This window comes from Gadus chalcogrammus, chromosome 13 (assembly GCF_026213295.1).
Source record: "Gadus chalcogrammus isolate NIFS_2021 chromosome 13, NIFS_Gcha_1.0, whole genome shotgun sequence".
NCBI lineage: Eukaryota > Metazoa > Chordata > Actinopteri > Gadiformes > Gadidae > Gadus > Gadus chalcogrammus.
In genome coordinates this window covers 9,523,848-9,531,196 of record NC_079424.1, presented here as the reverse complement: position 1 = coordinate 9,531,196, position 7,349 = coordinate 9,523,848, and the positions used below count along the sequence as shown (strand labels likewise).

Below are 7,349 nucleotides of genomic sequence, written 5' to 3'. Positions count from 1 at the left end.
TCTTCCTGCTCCTCAGCCAATGGTAAGACTTGGACATGGAGAGAAGGCCTGACCGGTGTGTACAGTATTTCCGGAGCTTTTTCCCCTGGCTTCTGGATCAAGTTTCGTCTTGAAACACTTTCAACCTGTCAGTGCCGCACCTTCCAAGCTAACTGCGTCGGTTAGCACTGGGAACCGATGCCTTTGGAGAGCAATCCAGGAAACCATGGGTCTCCTGCGCAGTGTGGCACTTGCTGTTTCATTGCTTCTTTCTTCCTGTCTGAGGAGCTCTTCACACAAACAGATGATGAGGTTGGGTTGGAGTGGAGGGACGGGGATTCAAATGTGATGTAGCCCCTCCCCCCCTCTCCACCCCTGCCAACTGCCACCTGAGTCGTTATAAATATGTATTTGTTTTGTTTGTTTCTAGAGAAGTTGGTATTTTCGTTTGTTTGTCTTAGTTGCGCTTTCAGCTTGTTGAGAAAAAGAAAATCGACACAATGCGAACGGCGATACACTGCAGTCTGCAATCTAAAACACGTCTTTCAACTGGTTTCTTACCTACATCCATTTGAAAGACAATATTATAATGGGAATTTAAAGAAACTGTTTCAAGTATGAAAGCAGATCTTTTGATCATAAAAGCAGTTATTCCTGCATAGTCCTTTAGCCACGTCTCTCAGCATGTTAGCATGTTAGCATAATAGCACTTTAGCATGCTAGTCTATATAGTAGCCAATTTGTTTATCCATAGTAACCATTAACTTAAAACTATTGTTAGCTGTAGCACAGTGCTAAGTCCTGAGAGCTAAAGGTACTTTCTTACTATACTAACGAATGCAGGAGTTTATTGCTAAATATTCAGTTTTACTTTTCGAAGTAAAAGTTTGCACAAGGTTCACGACTGTTCGACACATGGATAAAAAGATAATCTGCAATATGTTTTGATAAAAGAAGGCGAGCGAACGTAGGGATATTTTTCTAAACTATGGATTCTAAAGAGTAAAGGTAAATTTTTGTTTCTAGTCGTTTAGACGTTGTTTAGATCTAGAAAGAAGTACGATCAGCAATCGTTGGGGTGCCAACATATTTTGTAACATTGTGCTCCATACACGGCAAATGTATGTTTCACGTGTGTGTGGAAGCTGAAGGTGGAGAGCATGGATGAGTTATTTATATAATTTCTGAGAAGAATTGCACTATTTTTTTAGTATGCGAAGATGGGACGAGTGAGCCAGACTTTTATTTTGTGAAGGAGCTTTTTCACGGCATTAAAGTGAAATTGCAGTTTCAGTTTGAGACACCCCTGGAACCGCTACTGTTGTGTATGTTTCAGGGGACTTACCAGGGGGAAGGGCCCATAGCGTGCACAAAATCACCCAAAAACACAAGACCAGACTCTGGTTCTGATTGAGCCCGGTGGACTTGGACCAAACCAGTAGTATTCCATTGATTCAAATTTATGAAAACTATAATTATGCAAAAGTCCAAGTTCAGTAAGCCAATCAAGAGCCCAGGATTCTCCCTTATAGGACCAATCAGGAAATCTTAGCCCTCAGATCTCTATCCCTATTAGTCGATTCTGCAGCCAGTATCAGTACGCCTCACAAAACTAAACTCTATAAAGTCCTTTGGTAAATAACCTTGGCAATGCACACACCAGTTAACTCAGAGTTTCTCCATGACTGATGACTAAACGTATACATAATCAGGTGTGTGTGTATCAGGAGGGGATGTAATCAAGTAATTTAAGTACAGAGAGTGGGGTCAGCCTTAAAACTGGCTGCGTATCGTTGAATGCTGAAACTATCGAGGGAGAGAGAGAGAGAGAGAGAGAGAGAGAGAGGACATCTGTCCATGTTTAAAGTCAAATTATATGATATCATAATTATCCCTTAATCAGTGATGCAAAAGCTTTGATTGTGCACGCATGTGGGCCCAACACACACACACACACACACACACACACACACACACACACACACACACACACACACACACACACACACACACACACACACACACACACACACACACACACACACACACACACAAAAACATTGATATTCCCCTGGTAAGACGGGCCAGGCATCTCTGAGCACTTTACTGGTCCAGTTTTAAGGACACAATCGCACGCCAGCCAGCACCGGGGTTACTACTTGACTTACATCCAAACCGCATGAGGACGGAACAACTTGAAGCACAATGAGCTCTTTCCTTGAGTTAAATAGTTCAACGTCTCATCAGTCTTTAGGATTGTGTTGTAGTTTGCCCATGTAGAGGAGGTAGTTGTGCTCTTATTTAGGATGTACTTTAGCTTTGGGTTTCTAGTGTTGTTTGATTTCAATCATTTTCAAAGAGTAGTCTACACAGGTGGAACATCTCCTTCAGGGCTTGGGGCTGGGTTGTCTTAAAAAAACACACTTTTTAGTGTGTTAAAAAGTGACACAAATCGGACAATTATATCCCCCTTGGACCTTGTTTTAAGAGATATACTGTGTCTTATTTAGATTATAGTGCAGATAGTGTAGAAAACCTGTTTGCGCTTCCAGACTTTATGCAATAGCGCCCTCTGCAGGGGCAGAACCAAACCGCGGCCCAACACAATTCAAAGATGACTTCAGCTTGAGATTTTACCACCTCTTTTGCTCCTAAGACGTTTGACAATGTTTACATTTCGTGATCAAACGTCATGTTGAACGAATTCATCTCTTTACCCAAAGTGAATTGTATCCATTAATCAGAATATCAATCATATTCTTAATCAGACTGGTCGGTCTAGCCTCTCATCTCTTCGTCTCTCCTGCTGTCTTCTCTTTAACCCTCCTAACTTTTCTTATGCTATGTCAACCCCTTCTCTCTCCTTGTCTCTCCCCTTTCTTCTCCTCCTCTCTTCTCTCGCCTCTACTCCATTCCTCTCCCCCCTCATCTCCCCAGTGGTTTGGTTCAGTGTCCTGCAGAGAGTTCTAGAAAGTTCTTGAATGTTTATAGGGGGAAGAAGGGGTTGGGGGGTTCTGGGCTAGGTAGTTTATCAGAGCTCCCATGACAGTCAAATGTTAGGAAGTCTCTCTGTTCAGGGAAAACGGTGCTGGCTGGCGATCCCCTTCAGGTCGGATGAGAGAAGGACAGTAGGAGAAGGTGGTTGTGGAGGAGAGAGGACACCTATAATATCCGCGCGCACACACACACACACACACACACACACACACAGCCAATCTACATCAACACACAGACACACATTAGCGGTGTGCCTCCATTTCCTCTCCCATCACCTCGTCCTCACCTTTCCTCTTCCTGTCTGAACAAGCTCTTACTCTGTTCCCTAGAGATGCCTGGTGTCCAATGAAAAAGCTCCGCTCAGACCAGCTACCATTGGCTGGCTGAGGGCTGGTCTCCTGGTAATGTCCCGCTGTGTGTCGTTTGTTGCTGTGCTATTCTAGTGTGCCTGCCTGCTGAGACGGGCCAATGTGAGGGGCCGGCTTGGGCTGTCAGTCAGGCCCAGACCCCACCCCCTTATTGTCTCAGATCATGTTGACTGGATGAGGGTGATGACGATGATGATGATGATGGTAGTCATGACGATGAAGACAGATTGTTTTTACCCGCCGAAATTGTCCTGGCGGAAAGCATTGCAATACACCTATTATTTGCCTTCTTTAGACGATCTAAGTAATATTTTATCCTAGCGTTATAAATGTATTTACTGTTGTTTTATATTGTTGCCCATTCTCTTTTAAGAAAATACATCTATTTTATTTAGTTTTTTATTATTATTCCAACACGTTTTGCTGTTTCAACGAACATTGTCTTAAGTCCTCCCAAAACGAAAATCTTCTGTTTCAATCACGAGTAACAAGCCGAGAGATTTTCGGGCTCCTTCCCTCCACACTTGAGATATATTTCCTATCAACTAGCAGACGTGTTCACTAACAACTGAGCTTGTTGACTGAGAAACAATTCACAGAGAGGGAGAGAGTGACAGATGATATCCTATCCTCCTCGACTCAAAGTTTAACTCCAGCAGCAGCCCTCATGTGAGAAAGCTGTTATGTAATGTATGCAAATGACCCCCACTTCCTGAAATACAGGCCTGTTTAGTCAACACTTTGTTATGTTAAGTGCACTTGTTCCCTCAGGGGTCTTGTCTTTCTTTGTTGTTACTTTGGTGCAGAGGGTTTGGAAAGGCTGCCAGAGTCAGGGGCCAGAACACAAGTGTTTTCATCATGCACACTCGTACGTTTCAGACCATTGTCTGCTGCTCTTGAGAAGTCCTAGTGACATAACAGTTCCCAGTTGTTCTTGGATACCAAACAGTCTCCTGGGCTTTCAGACATGTCTAGCAGGAGAACAAAACCTTCCGGCAGACATGTTGTAAGAGGTTTTTAGTGGATCTCCGATGCTCCAAGGCCTTCCTTGGGGCTTGGCTACTGTTACCAGATCCCAACCACCACCAGAGATTAAGAGGGACAAGGCCATTTTAAGGCCAAGTCCAAGCCCCTTAGCAACATCTACCCCAGAGAGAAGCCCACGTAACGGGTCAACCGTTACGTAGCAACATCTGTGAAGGTGTTTGGGATCTCTGAGGATCCATTTGGTCCAAGTGCAGCACACTCACATGTACTTGCACAACCACACAAAAGACCGACCACAACAGCTTTCTGTTGTTTTAAAACCCATTCAACCCTTTCCAAAGTATCAGCGACCTGTCTCTATCTCTCTGACCTTAACTGTTGTGCCCTGAGATTCTGTATGGATTTTCAACATGAAAGCACAACCTTCCCAAAAGGAGTTTGGAACATCATGCAGCAACTATAGCAGGGCTATACAGGTGAATGCACTTAATACCTTTCTGTTCTTAAAATCAGCGCTAGCGATGCGCCTTTATTTTGACAACCAGAACACACTCTTGGAAAGCATCTTCTGAATGGACATCTTCTGATCTCTAGCCAGTTAATGTGATGTTTGTTGAAGAGGAACTGTTCTTTTGTTATGTGTTTTCATCTTACTCCTTTACTCTGGACTGAACGCAACAACTTTCTTAATCACGAGTATATTAACGGCTTACTCTATCAGACGATTCAAGTGTTACTGGGCTTGTTATGCTGTTATTTTGGAGGACAATGGCTTATTATCGTTACTGTTATGGAACATGTTATGAATCACACACATTTCAGTTACCCTTTCAATTTAAAACAAATAAAACGTTTTTATAAATTAAGTTTGTTGTTCTGTCTTTTTGTTTTGAACATTGAGTTGAAAGAAAGAAAGACAAATGTAAATGTGTCTGCCGTTTTTTTTATGTCAAGTCAGGGTAATATCCCAAATTGATGAGCAATCATTATTTTATTATTATCGTTATAGTGATTTTATCAATAATTTTATACCTGCATAGGAATCATACTTTTAAATTAAGAATCATGCAGGGTCCCGGTCACACCGCTAGGTGGAGGAGTTTAATCGTGTTTGAAATTCGGTTTACAGTTCGACACTTTTGTTTAGATTTGCTCAAATTAACATCATAGTTTAGTTTTTCCACCTCTGGCTGAATTATATGTAGGCCTATCAGTGATATATTTCTGCATGTCCCATTGCTTGTATGAGGTGATATATTTCCTGTTGAGAAAGTGTATCTTATTATGGAGCATGATTCCCAGACGTTACGGTTGAGTGGCCAGACTTTGTAAACTATTGACCAAATGCATCTCCGTCGTCTCTCCGTCTCACTCCTACATAGAACACCTATCTCCACTTTATCGTGTCTCAAAGGTTATCCTTCAATTGGTGACTTAGAGCTGACATAACATCTTTAATATTTCATGTAAACATGTTTTTCTGCTTTCGGAATGTTTAAGCAATGATCACCTAAGAAGATGTTGAAACGTTCGAAGCTCAACTTCCAAGAAAAGGACGGACGGAACAAGGAATTTAATTCAATTCAATTTCATTTGTAAAGCCCTTAATCACAGTTACAGTCTCCTCATCGGATAATCTTAATTTCATTCATTATTTCATTTCATCCATAGTGTGTTATATGTGTTTGTGTGTGCTGTGGAGGGAGAGGGGTGGGGGGGGGGGGGGGGGGGGGGGGGGGGAGGACACACATAAGGGTTGAGGTGATAAAGGGGGGAAGAGCAGGAAAGATAAGTATTGCTAAAGGCCGGAAATGTCTTTCTTAATTAATCAATCATGCTATCTGACTTTGAGGCATGTTACCTACCATATCATTTTCCACTGTAAGTTATACTAATAATACTAGCTAAAGTACTGCTTGGAGGTGGGATACTTTACTGTTCTGTTAAGATAGTGTGTTTGGCTAACGCTAAGAGCTGTTCCGGGCACCAACACGAACACTGTCCTAGCCATACTGAACTAAAAGCTAACAAATGTAACCTTATTAAGATCCAAATCATCCCACTCACTCTTTAAAAAGCAGCTTAAAAAACATCTTATCTTTTCATGAATCATCTTATCACTGAATTTTGGTTATTTTTGATTTATTTATGTACTTTGTCTCCTTATTTTCTAAAGTTTGTTAGCCTTATAAATATTATTTGATTGTGATTATTGACAGGGGTGGAACTCTTGTACAAGCCCAGGGCCATTGGGCTTCATTCCCTCCTTGCACCATTACGGTTAATGTGTGCTAAATAAATAAACCTAAAACCTAACCTGTCTTGAGATACAGATTCAAGGTGCTTTAATGGTATGTAAAACTCACCCAGTGGGATTGGCATGTAAAACTCTCTCTGGTTTATTCTCACATCTCATGTCTGTCTGTCCGTCTGCCTCTCTGTCTGTCAGCCTGCCTGTCTATAGGTCCATCTGTCTATTTCTGTGCAACAAGCAGATGCACAGGAATGTTTGCTTGTAGAACTCCTTTGGCAGACTGTTTAAACAGGACCTTGATAAGACCTGCAAAGATTTTAAATAACAAGTCAATGATCTCCTTCTGACCCCAACCTGCATATTTGATAACCCCATGAGAGGTCCTAACCCACAGTTTGGGGTCCCCTACTGCAAATACATTCACGTCAACGCTTCAAAGAGATTTTCAGTGTGAGGGCAAAAGAGAGGAATGACGGGGGCTGGTGAGGGAGCTTAGTTTTACCAAATCAAGAGTTATATAGAGATAGACAGAAAGACGGACAGAAAGATAGGCAAGACAGGCAAGCAGACAGACAGCATGGCAAATGGACAGACGGATGGACAGCTAGATAGAAAGGTAGAGAGAGAGGAAGACACAGGCAGATGGACATGCAGACAGACTGAGATTAAACCAGAGAGAGAGAGAGGTACTTTTTGCATTATCAATCTACTTTTTCCATGCCAATAAAGCCCTTTGAACCTGTATCTGAAGAGAAGTTGCGTTA

At 42.1% G+C, this 7,349-nt stretch overlaps 1 protein-coding gene across 1 annotated transcript in view; it reads left to right on the top strand.

Annotated features, from left to right (window-relative positions):
• pmepa1 (prostate transmembrane protein, androgen induced 1) overlaps positions 1-5,176 on the top strand; it is a 24,797-nt gene extending 19,621 nt beyond the window's left edge. The window contains exon 5 of the mRNA XM_056605928.1: positions 1-5,176. This exon is cut by the window's left edge and continues 356 nt beyond it. The gene's annotated coding sequence lies outside the window, so the exon portion shown is untranslated.
• The last annotated feature ends 2,173 nt before the right edge of the window (positions 5,177-7,349 follow it).